Source organism: Epargyreus clarus, unplaced genomic scaffold (genome assembly GCF_041222505.1).
Source record: "Epargyreus clarus isolate Ecla_fem2 unplaced genomic scaffold, WU_Ecla_fem_2.2 ptg000005l, whole genome shotgun sequence".
NCBI lineage: Eukaryota > Metazoa > Arthropoda > Insecta > Lepidoptera > Hesperiidae > Epargyreus > Epargyreus clarus.
In genome coordinates, this window is record NW_027332213.1 from 10,496,553 (window position 1) to 10,509,164 (window position 12,612).

At 34.4% G+C, this 12,612-nt stretch overlaps 1 protein-coding gene across 10 annotated transcripts in view; it reads left to right on the plus strand.

Moving 5' to 3' along the window:
• LOC140742280 (homeotic protein antennapedia) overlaps positions 1–12,612 on the plus strand; it is a 246,585-nt gene that overhangs the window by 63,101 nt on the left and 170,872 nt on the right. For 3 of the 10 annotated variants that reach the window (XM_073073144.1, XM_073073139.1, XM_073073138.1), the window contains exon 1: positions 9,944–10,307. The exons of the other annotated variants lie outside the window; for them this stretch is intronic. The gene's annotated coding sequence lies outside the window, so the exon portion shown is untranslated. Of the gene's footprint in view, positions 1–9,943; positions 10,308–12,612 lie in introns of those variants that run through there. 10 annotated transcript variants of the gene reach the window in all.

A 12,612-nucleotide genomic window follows, 5' to 3' on the forward strand; every position in this document is an offset into this window, starting at 1 on the left:
CCGGTATTATCCTTTCATGATGAACCAACCGACATCGAAATCTTCACTACACTGACTTATGTCACAAACAGCATATGCGGACAAAACAATAAATAATTTAATATCATTTCGTGTTCCCACGTCACATTTACCGGACATGCCCCTCAGTGCCAAGTGTCAAAGCAGCCCACTCGTCCACATCATTGTCGACTGAAAACCAAGATTACTGCAACCACTACCATGTTTAAGTTTATCGGGTTGACATTCGACTTATTTGGGTGAGGTTTCTTAGTACGAGTAGTTGAAATTTGCTGATTTTAGTGTCATTAACGACGCTTGAATTCAATGATAGTTAACCAGCAATAAAGGTTAAGTTAAATACATATAAAGTTTAGTTGTTAAATTGTTTGGTGAATTAATTTAAGCTATATTCCAAATCACATGAGAGCCACGTGGTCGAGTATGAGTAAGTTTTGGACTCCTGCAACATTGACATAAAAACAAAACAAACAAAATGCAGACTTTCACACAAATATAGACTACACATCTAATTAAAAACGTGTTGAGTTTAGTTTTAAAAGCAATAAAACATTAAAGTTTGCCTAGTTTGAAATATTCAACATTTAAAACAAATTGCAGCGTATTAGCAGTTACATTTCGTCCAGTCCAGTCAGAGGTTGTTTAATATTAATCCGCTTTCTTTGATATACTGTCTCACATAATCGATTAGCGAGTGAGTGCAACTAGTACGTTACCTCATCACCGGCCCACTGCCAGTTCGATTGTTATTCACTAGCGCACACCGAGTTGACATCGCTCGCATACAGGGAATACTCAATGTGGGGAATTTTCGCATACAACCGCCTGTCGTGTGCATTTCAGGATGATACTCAATGACGGCTAGCGTGATAGCTCAGTGGTTGAAACTGGGCCTCTTAATCGGGGGTCCAAGGTTTAAATCCGATATATCTGTATTTTCAAAGTTATGTGCGTATACGAAATTAATTGATATTTGCTATAATAATGAAGTTAAACATTGTGAAGGAATCCTACTCGTCTGAGAGTTATTTCAAAAAGTTCTCAAAAGTCTATTAAGTCTACCATGTCACATGGCCTGCGTGGTGGACTATGAGCTAAATCTGTTTCACTCTGAGACCCGTGGCTAGTATGGGAATAGTAATGGGCTAATAACGACTGAGACTCGATGACTTGTAGAACCAGATAAGCGCAACCTGAGCTGACTCTGTTTTCAAGATCACAGACGAGCTATCCCTGAGAACTAAGTTGCAACTTTGAATTAAGAAAATGTCAAAGTGTAGCGTATCTTGCTGAACAAACTTTTTATGTGTAAAAATAATGACATTTAAAAAAATGAAAAAAGAAAGAAAAGAGAAAAATGAATAATTATTTTTAAAATTAAAAAAGGCAAACCCACTGAGTTTCTTACCGGATCTACTCAGTAGAGGTCGCGTTCCGATCCGGTAGTAGTTTAAGAAAATATTGTGACTGACAATTTGTAAGTGCCACCGTTGGCCTATACAAAATATTTCATTTCGAAGTAACCTTATTGCTTTTTTCAGTAACAAGCATTTTTGTAGTCTTAATTGTATTTCTACCACCTGCATAGGTAGCCCAGAAGCACTTACAATAACACAGGTATAAAATCCCACTGTAGGTGTCACAAATTTCTATCTGTTGTAATTTTAAATGCAGTGCGGTGGAATGTTAATTGTAATTAATTCAATGTTTCTTTTTCGGAGACAGTGACAAACAGCTCTTGGCTACGCTAGATGCGCATTAGTGTGCAGATTGAAAACATTTTAAATCGTAGTCGCATTACAATAAAAGAAACATTCAAACAAAGTGCTGAAAGGTAGATAAATCTATTGTTTACGTGCCAACAAAATCTTGCTTCTTAATCATGATTACCATCGTCGAACACATTCGTTACTGTTCCGATACTGGGCATCATCTCTTTGAATTACAAGAGGTTATGGTTTTTTTATATAGAAGTAGCAGACGAGCATGCTGTCCATCAGTAAGTGGCTACTGCCGTCCATGGACATCTGTAATTAACCCCAAAATAAAATTATATATTCCTACCTCCGCCACAGGTGCGGCGCTACCTCTGAGGACTAAGCTGGAATGTCTCGGAAGAGTTTATCTCGTAAAAGTAAAGAACAAAGAGAATTCTTATATTCGACCCCGAATTTTCTCGATGAGAGGCTAAAACTTTGATCATACATCAATTAATAAAAGTTAGGTATATGAAATGTTGTCCAATTCATGTCAAACTATATGTGTTGGTAGAGCTTATCTATTTTAAGATCTCTAAAATTTATGTTAAAACACGAGTAACTATATAACTCAACATACAAGTTTCCGCGACAACTAATGAAAAAGCTTACGTAGATTCACGATAAACTTCATTCTACAGAAATGTACGCGGTGTCGACGCTCGTATAATGATTACTAGGAATGGTCGAAAAAATGAATTTTAAGTGTGGGAAGTTCTGCTACCGCATACTGCTTTTTGTGTTGCGTTTATTCCGGGTTGATATGTTACACTTTGCGGGCATTTCGCGACAATGAAATAAAATAATGTTTTTAGCGTATTAGGTAGGTGTTAACTGTTTCGCTGTTAATTATTGACTTCCATTAAGATGTGGGGTATGAACGTATGAAAATAAAGCCATTTTTTATTTTGATATATTTTTCCATAATTACTATTTAAAAAATATATTTTGCCTAAGCGGGCCCTAGACCTACAACAACATTGTACAATACTTTTTATTGTACAATAAGATTAAAAAGGCGTTCTGAATCTAAGCGAGCTCTGAATCCAATTAAATTTAGTGCACAATAATAGTACTACAATTTTTTTTCGAATTTAAAATATTCAAATTCTTCGCAATAGTCTAATTTCGGCAACCGGGCAGAAACTAGTACGATTTATTTCGCTTAAAAATGAAAGTGAATACTATAAGGTCTACCTATATGTCTAGCCTACTCGATCGCTCTTAGAATATGTATGCACGAATCTATTTACATAACCCTATTAGTCACAAGATTCGCTTCTTGTCCACGTGGATAAAACCCAAACCGTTACATCATTGAATTGCAAAGACCTCTCGTATTTAATAAACCGTTTTTTAGGTTATTTTTGTGTAAAACAAGTAACATAGCACACTTTGCTGCTTATGAACCGTAATCTGTTGCTGAGTCTAAAAAAGAAAAAATAACACAGGTAAATTATCTAATATACAAATAATGAATGTTATGTAGTAGCGCCTTATATTAACATTACCTTACTACACCCGTCCAATATTTGTTTTTGTAAAGAAGTTAGTTAGTTACCTTGGTACCGATATTGTAGACCCGCGAAGACCTCTACCACCTTTGACTTATATGAAGATTATAAAACCCAAGATATAATACACAAGGAGGTGCTCAACATGTTGCAAGTTTTAAATGAGACGTCTTTTGTACCAGGGCTGTCACTAAAAGGCCCTTCATTCTTCAGTGTCTATAATTGTATTGGATGTGAGAAGTAATTTCTCAGTCAAATTATTTTCGGAGTAACTACTAATATTGTTTTATTTTTTTCTGAAATAACTTTCTTGAACCACGTCAAAAAATCATGCCTATAGATTTTTTTCTTAATAGAGCCACGCTAATCAAATTGATGCTTAGTTAGATAATATAACACGTAAATTCACCATTTCTAATAATTTACTATTCACATAAAATAAATATATTTCAATTATTATGTAAGATCAATTTTAAGGATTGCATTTGACTCTACTATTTTTAATTTTGAAAACAACTTTTTTTCTTGTCAAACTTACAATTGTTCTGTATTCGCATTCGATGACAAATGGGCATCCTAAATACGGGTCGCAATTTAAGCCGGGGAGCGGAATTGCGCACAGGTAGGTACGATAAAGCACTCAGGTCATAGGAAGTCAATAAAATAATAGTCGGGAACCCGCCGCACAATAGTACAGCGGTGGAGTGCAAACAATGAAGATCATAAACTATCTTAGGCCCGATTTAGACTGGCTACACGAGCTAACTATTGAGCTTATAGACTAAAGATACAAATTATTGCATGTGTAACAGCAGCTTAATATTTGTATAGTTGTTGATTTTGAAAATTGATTCTTTTTAATAAATAATGTTCGATTACGATTCAAGAACATTGTTTTATAAAGAGAAGAAAAAAATGCTTCATATATCGTTTTCACCTATGCAATAAACTAACTATAAAACTACTTTAACTATAACTAACTAACTATAAAAAACGATTACAGCGCACAATACAATTTCAAAAAAATAGATACATTTAAATTCAATTTCAAAACATCTTGTTTATAAGCTTACGATCAACAAAGAAAACTACAAGCTCCAAAAACAAAGCTACAAGAGCGCATAACATACCTTTCGAATGTATCAAGTCTGCAAACCACTTATAGAATTAAATTCTATTGGTGAATTAATTCTGCGCTCCGTAATCTGGATGGCAAGGCACACGCTGTCCTCCTATTAGCTAGTTTTCAATTTCAAACAGTCCCCAGTTGTCCCTTCGATTCTACACTAACATATGAATGAGACCGCGCTATTCAGATCCGGACAAACTGACAGATGTATTCGTTCCCATGTAGGTTACACACAAGTGGTGAGACTTTGTCACATGGCATGCACTTGAATAGATACGTCTTGATACAAAGTAATCGTCATCTAAAATTGACTTTTATGTGATACATAATACTCGAGAATAAATACATCAGACGGAACGCTTTAAAATTACAATCGTGACTCTCGTCCGTAGATGTTGAAAGCTCACGGCAATGTTTTATTTAAAGCTAAGGCGCGAGACCCATAAATCATTTACTGTCTTTCGCTGCGATTGTTCGATTATATTTTAAAGAATAAATCGTAACAGAATACGAACCTAATTGCGCGAGTTGTTGTAGTCCTGTCAATAGCGATTCAACAGTATGTGGAGTTTGATTTCTAAAAAAATGATTTAATATTTTGTATCGGAAAAAATGATATACATTTTGCGTTGTTAAACGAGATGTGAAATTATTTCGACGACATTAATTATAATGGCCCCGAAACGGAATGTAATTAATCTTATTTGTTGTGCCGCAGTTATTAACATCGGAATTAGGTGAAACTGGTTCCCGGTTGACAAGAAGTTGATTTTTAAAAGTCCTGTTCGGAAATCGGATTCAGCGAAGTGCAAAAGCTGACGCGAAAACAATCGCTTATTAATATAGCGTCAGCAAAACATCGTTTGAATCGAATCGATAATATTAAGCCGTTCTCGTTTAATACACTAGGGTATTTGCCCTTAGAGTATGTTCAACTTACATTAACTAATTATATATTTGTAAACTGTTTCGTACTTTACGCACGTTAAGATTGTAGTAAATATTAATGTGAATGGTAAATTACATAACCGAATAAAAATACAAAAATTAAAATAAATTTAGGATTTGTTTAAAACTTTATTTAAGATTTTAACACAACAATTTTATGAATACGTATAATTTAAACAAATGTATTCATTAATTCAAAATAAATTCAATTTTTCGAAGAAATAACTTTAGATTACTGTTAGCATGATCATACCTTAATAGAATCTATGGGAATTAAATGTTATTTATTATATTACTAAATTTTAGCATATGCTCAGTTCCCACGGTTATTTCATGGCCTTCTGGTATTTTTAAAACAGACTATATATACCCTGTGTTATACAATGTATTATAGATATTACATACGTATGTACTGATGTTTTAGTATTGTAAAAGATTGTTGTCCTCAATCACATAGAGACTACTAAAAGAGTTTTGCATACTGATTACTAAGTAAATTGAAATTATTCGTAATGTCCATAGGTAGATCTACATTTTATACTCTTATTTGATAAGTAGATATTGACACAGTAACAAAGTCGTACGCAGAGTCTTTACGCTGGCTGAAAAATCGATATTTATTAATTGTTGTATACCGTACGTAAGCTTAATGTCTTCATCAATAACTGATAATTTATGTACGGCACGATCGGTACAAGACGAAATTGCGGCCGCCGGCTCCCCTTTGTAATCAGTGCAGAATTATAAAGCCCTTGCAACACCGCAGGGTCGGTTCCTTGAGTTATTAACAAACTTATGTCTCAATGAAAGATATTGAACACTTTTCAATCGAAATTATATACGTTTGTATGCTTCTTCGAAACACTCCCGGGCTCTGAGGAAGTACCGGCAATTACATTTTTATTGAACGCAATTCGCTTCGTTCGTTTGGTTACTAAGTAAAAGACGTAACTTTAAACTCTAAAGTAACTGTACTAAAGATCGTAGTCAGTTCAAACTACAGTGGTGATACAATTAGACCATTAACGATCCCTGATGCGGTTAATAAACGGAATAATAATAATATCCATAAAACACTTCAGCCTTCAACCTCCCACTGAAAGACTGTTAGAACAGATGTATTCAGTCAGCTCCAATATATTTATACACGAGGAATAGATGGATGTGTATCATTAACCTAACATCGGTTGCCTCTTGTTTACTAAAGATAAACGCGCAAGCACTTGAAATTTTCGGTGGCTATTTTTAACGAGGTCTTTTATTAGTTTTAAAAAAGGCCGTTTAGATTAGAACGGGCGTTAGAGTTAGTGGCTTATTGGTATTTGAAATATTGGGTGGGAGGAATGGCACTCCTCCGATGTATTAATAGCCGCCGTATGAAGTATCGCTCGCCGCACGACATAATATCTTCTGAATTGACTCCGTTATTTAGAGCTGCGCGTTATCTAAGAACTTAAAACATTTTTATACTTTACTCTCTTTAGAAGAATGTCGTGTAAGTTAAACCGATGATTTTAAGTGGTTAATGTACTGATGTACTTACTTATTAAAACAAATATTTCACAAGGCATAGGCAAAGCATTAATATTAATAGGTAGATACTGATATATAAGATACTATACGATTATCTACGCGTGAAGTTAATGAATAAAACCACCTAATCAAGAGTATCTCAAAAACATTGAATAAACGTTTTCTAGATATTTAAGATAAACTTGATGGGATCGCTTTGAGATCGTTCCTAATTGACTGATAACAGCTTCGATCGATCGGTCTTAAGTGCACAAATCGATCGACGTTTTATCTTAACTTTAAATGAACGAATCGAATATCTAAGTTATATGCAACCGATGCAGAAATAAATCGGAACCAGTTCGTAATATCTTCATCGAGAGGTGTGTTCGATCGATTATACCGGGGCAGTGTTCATTACATCCCAATACGCATACGCCGTATGCATGTATCTCTGTATGGGTACATCTTTTGATCGGTACAAGGACCGCTCTCAGGTCCAATCGAACTCTTAGCTTTATAATGCTTCATATGTACTTGACGGGGAAATAAAAATAATATACTGAATGTAGAAACGAAATTGATACTATAACTAAATGTACATTTTGTAAAATTTATTCTTTGATGTGAAATACCTATCTTCCACAAATAAAAAAAGTAATATTTTTAGAAACATAAGCGAATAGCTCGAAGGAAAAACTTCATAGAAATAGGTATTCCTATAACTTATAGGTTAGATACCTCTAAGTTTGCATTCGAAAATATGTTCAGTAATTAATGGCTACACATAAAAATACTAATTAACCTTTAAATGGACATAAAAATTAAAAGAAAACAATATCAAAATTTAAAAGTAAGATAATATCCAATTTGAGTGCATATTAAAAAGCTCGGACTCATTATAATATCGAGCTTTCTTTATCGCTATTTTAATTAGGGTTATTTTGGACCTCCTTCTTTTTCATAGGTCGCGAAATATTTAGCCGATGCAAATAACGCACGTTCCGGTGAAATAGGGCTGTGAAACAGTGTGAACGAGTGGGAGTGGAATGAATGTGCAAAGAAATTCTAAATAATTTTGAACTTTATCTAGTGTGCCAACAAGATTGTTAAATATTTTAAAAGAAACTAATAACATAATATATAATGTGTTTCACATTAAAATAGGTACATAATCTACTGTGACTGTATAAATACTACACAATAATAAAAAAATGATTTTGTAACAAAACATATTGTACTTTTTTTATTAAAATTTGTGTGGGCAATATAAAGCAACGCCACTTACAAATGTATCGAAAGACCGTCGATTAAATGATCGTTAATAAAATTTAATGACATACAAATTACCAAATTAAGTATACATCACGTGTGTTCAACCAAAATAAGTGAAGCGCTCATCGTTGGTATTTTTAATCTCCACTCAGATCTGCAGATAAAGAGTAAAAATTACACCGTTTTAAAGCATTTCTCTCACTGCCGCAGTTTGTCATTTAGCGCGCCCTTATCGATGCCAGCGCCAGATAGCTCGTGTTTATGTCGCTTAAATTAAATCGCTCGCGTTCATTATTGTGACACTGCTTTTTATATGTCCTCGAATTTATACCCTCAAATTACATACACCCTTGTACCATACAAACAGTCCACCCGATGTTTACCGGCCCGCCGTTTGTTTAGTTGTTTTGATCATTATTTTCATGTCTATCGTAGCGGAATAAGGATCGATTCAACCGAACACAGTCGAACAAACACAGACATCGGACAAATAACAACAAAACATAAACTGGACGCAACGGCTTCGGAGTCAAGCGGGGCGTAATAAAATTATATTCTCATAAAAATCAATATAAACACCATAACATTCTATAAGCACCGCCACGATTTAACTTAACGTCTTCATTAGGCTCCGCACGACCTCCCGATTGCGGGAACTCGATGCAATTTTCGAGTCGACTCGAATCGTAGTCGACTCCGTAATTTGCGTCGTTCGGGCCTCGATTTGTCGGCCGGGCACAATTCTGAAAGCCTCTCCCGACAATTTCTGCGTCGACTCGTTGGGCAATTTTCGAAGGCGAGCGATTCGCGCACCGAGATGCGAAGGTGCTCAGGCCCACATCGTAATTGAGGTTTAAGGCAGGTCGTAATTTTAAAATTACCTCGATTGAGTGTTCACCTTTTATTGTGTACTGTACGAACTTAAAAGCCTTAAACTCCCGATCGATGTCAGTCAGGTCTCATTCGTTACATTGTTTCGAAAACAATGAAACTAAACGTTTACGGGCTTAGTAATACATTTTTTCACTTCTCCGCATATTATGGTGGATGTCATTGTAGGCCAAGCTACACAAAGGTCACAAAAAACGGACTCGTAACAAACGACAACTTACCAATTCAGACGACAGTTATTGCCTTAAATGTCTCGAAACAAAAAAACAGCGGATGCATCCAATCAAATGTATTCTGCATTAGTAGAAAAAAGTGAAAAATCCACCTGCACGGTCATAATTTGCGGTCCATAGCCTAATTATCTGCTCTATTCAAAGTCTAAACACGCCGCAACAATTTTATTTTCCATTACCGTCACCTTTCTATGTGAAAGAATTATAATAGCGCAACCTGCGCTCGAGCAGTGGAGTTTTCGTAACAGAATGATTTACGTCCTGGGGCTAGTTAATTGTATTTTTCACCCAAAAAACGCTATGCATTATCTCCTAGCGGTCGACAGGTAACAAATCTTGCTTTTCAAATATTATTACTCATCGTATTCGATTTGGGAGCGAGCGAACCCGCTACGAAAGCTACATCGCCACCTACTCGGCGTCCCGCGACTCACAATATTCTTTGGTCCCCCAAACTTTAATCAAATGCGACACATATTCATCTATTCATCTCTGTCGCACGCGTAGCGATTAGACGACGGTTGTCTACTGCCGTCTCGGACTACTAAAATAGACTTTGCCCAAGCGCAATACTCGTGTCAAAAGTTTTGTGTAGAGTCAGTAATGGCTTACGAAATTTTCCCCTACCTCGGGACTTTTTTGTACAGTCGATCTGGCGTGTTAGGGTCGTGGAGTTGTGTTAGTTAAAAATTGAATAGATCGCGATGTCGTGCTTATTGTAACATAAGTTTTTATACGATAGCCGGCAGATGCCTTCTCGCTAGGTGCGCTCAGAACTCGATTCTGTTATAGTATGGACAACAGTGTCAGTTGTAAATAAGGATTTGTATAGACCATACGTATCGAACACGTGAATGCAGTGCGAGCTTTATTGCTGTTCCTAATTGTTTTTCGAATCAAGTGATCTAATAAGAAACTTAGCGGAACGCATGCAATGTATGTGTTGTGATATTGAAGATTGATTTTTTATGTGTCTGTGTTAATACGGATGAGTGATTAGAAGATAATAGTAAACAAGTTTTTGTTTGTTGTAAGTATTATTGAGTACGTACTTACTTTATTCTTTTAACTTATAGCGAAGTTTAAAACTTTGAAAAATTAAGAAGTCATTATTTATACTTATTTTTATTACAATCGTGCTTTAATTAACTTTGTTCTTTCGTACATAATAATATAGGAAATGTCGTATATGTATAAAAAAATAAATATTACTAAAAGTTATGCATAATTAATCACGTTCAGTTATTATTGACACACATCATTAAACTTTTTACAACTTATCTAGTGCCACATTTGTATTGTTTATATTAAATAATAAATATATATATTTACAACATCAACAAGTTTCGGTACATATTTCATATTTTATCTGAATAGGATTTGATCTATTATGCAATTATGTTTAAGTAATTTATACCATGCACTAACAATGTCTACTTATAAAATTAAATTTATTTTTTTAATTAACCTTAATTCGCAAATCAGCCAGCTCTACTTTTTGTCAAAATGTTTTTTTTATTTATTTTGATTTCGTTCAACGCCATTTACTGTCAAAATAAATAAAAAAAACATTTTGACAAAAAGTGGAGTTGGCTGAATTGCGAATTAAGGTATCGATTAGCTTGTATTTGACCTTTGATTTTAGGCTGATAAATAAGATAAGAAGTATCATATATATTTTTTACATTGAAATAACAAACAATCCTGCAGTTAATTACAGTGGGTGGCCTATAGCCATCTCTAATCGACTCTACATAATATTCAATTCTTACCTAATGTTAGCCATAGGCGCACTGCTACCTCTGATAGATATCTACTAACTTAGATAAGTTAGTGCATGTCATGTAAGTACTTATTCTGAATAGAGATGTCGGCTTCTCTTAGCTCTTACTATGCTGAATGTTCTAGGAAATGCTATACGAACAATAATTTATAAAAATATCCTGTTTATGGTTAACAAGTGCCTATAGAATATAGGCTGTTTTTTGCCTTTATTTTTTTTTTTCAAATTTTAAAGCTATTCACAACTTTTAATTTACTTTATGAAAACTATAACGAATTGTCTTATATACTGATTAGACAATAAACGTATGACCCAGGTAATGATTTTAATTTTTCTCTTATATTAAATAATATTTATTAATAACAATAAAATAAAAGAGGCATAGCGGCTCAAGTCAAACTCTTTAAAGATCGAGTTGGAATGTATCGAGATAAAGGATGTCATCCGGAATCTCGGACCTAAAAGCAAATGTGACCATACGTCCTGGCTTGGGCGGGATAGTCCGGCTTTCGGCTGACTTACATAGGAAGCGACCACCTCAACCTTCTGGAGTGACAGGAATCTTTGATCGGCTCTAAGTAAAATTGATGTTCTATATGGAGTTGGTTACGTATTTCCATGGGCGTAGAGACAATTGAATCAGCATGGACTGCATCGTTTGTTTGTTCAATCTTATTAACATCTATTTCATTGTCTCCAGCGAATGCAAAAATGTTTTCTAATCAGCTAGATTTCTACTTAAAACTCGATTCTACATTTTGACATCGATTTAATACAAAATAACGAAGACAACAAATATACAACCCTTTAAACGGTATATAATGTGTATAATTAAGCTATGCCTAATTCTACCTTTCTAGATAAAATGTAGTAAAACAGTAATTAGGATTTTTTTCCAAAATATTTCGCAAGTGTCCCGCTTAGAATAGAAACTAAATGGTCATGTTACTAAAAGCAAAATCCACGGTGAATACCCCACCACCTAATAACCTCTATTTCGAATGGAATAAGGTGTAATATGCGTAGAAAGAGGGAACGAGTAACTTTTTAATTTTTTATTTATTTTTTTATTAGAAGGACCGGGTCCAAACTTTTGACCTAGCTTTTGGAATTCATAAATTCAAAGCCTCCTTCTCAGATTTATTTCTAAGAATTAGTTTATATTTATTTTCCTATATTAAGTCACCTACGAAATCCCCTAGATCTAGAATTTCATGATTAAAATTATGTTTTTGAAAATTTCAAATTTAAACTTTTATAGTGTTTAAAACATTAAAAAGATATTCTGTAGTTATATTATATTGATAAAGCGGTTCACATTAAAGTGATAAATTTCCATTTCATGTCTGAATGGTTATGTACCTAATACATAGAGGGATGTCTTGGTATTAATAGACCTAAAAATACACATGAAAATATTTCGCAAACTTTTTCTAGAGCATGTCGAATGTTTTCATATTTTATTACACTCCACACAATTCGTGTTTTATGACGTCACACAAGACTGACATTCACTTAAGATTCTCTTACCTACCATTCCCGGCGAGTACAA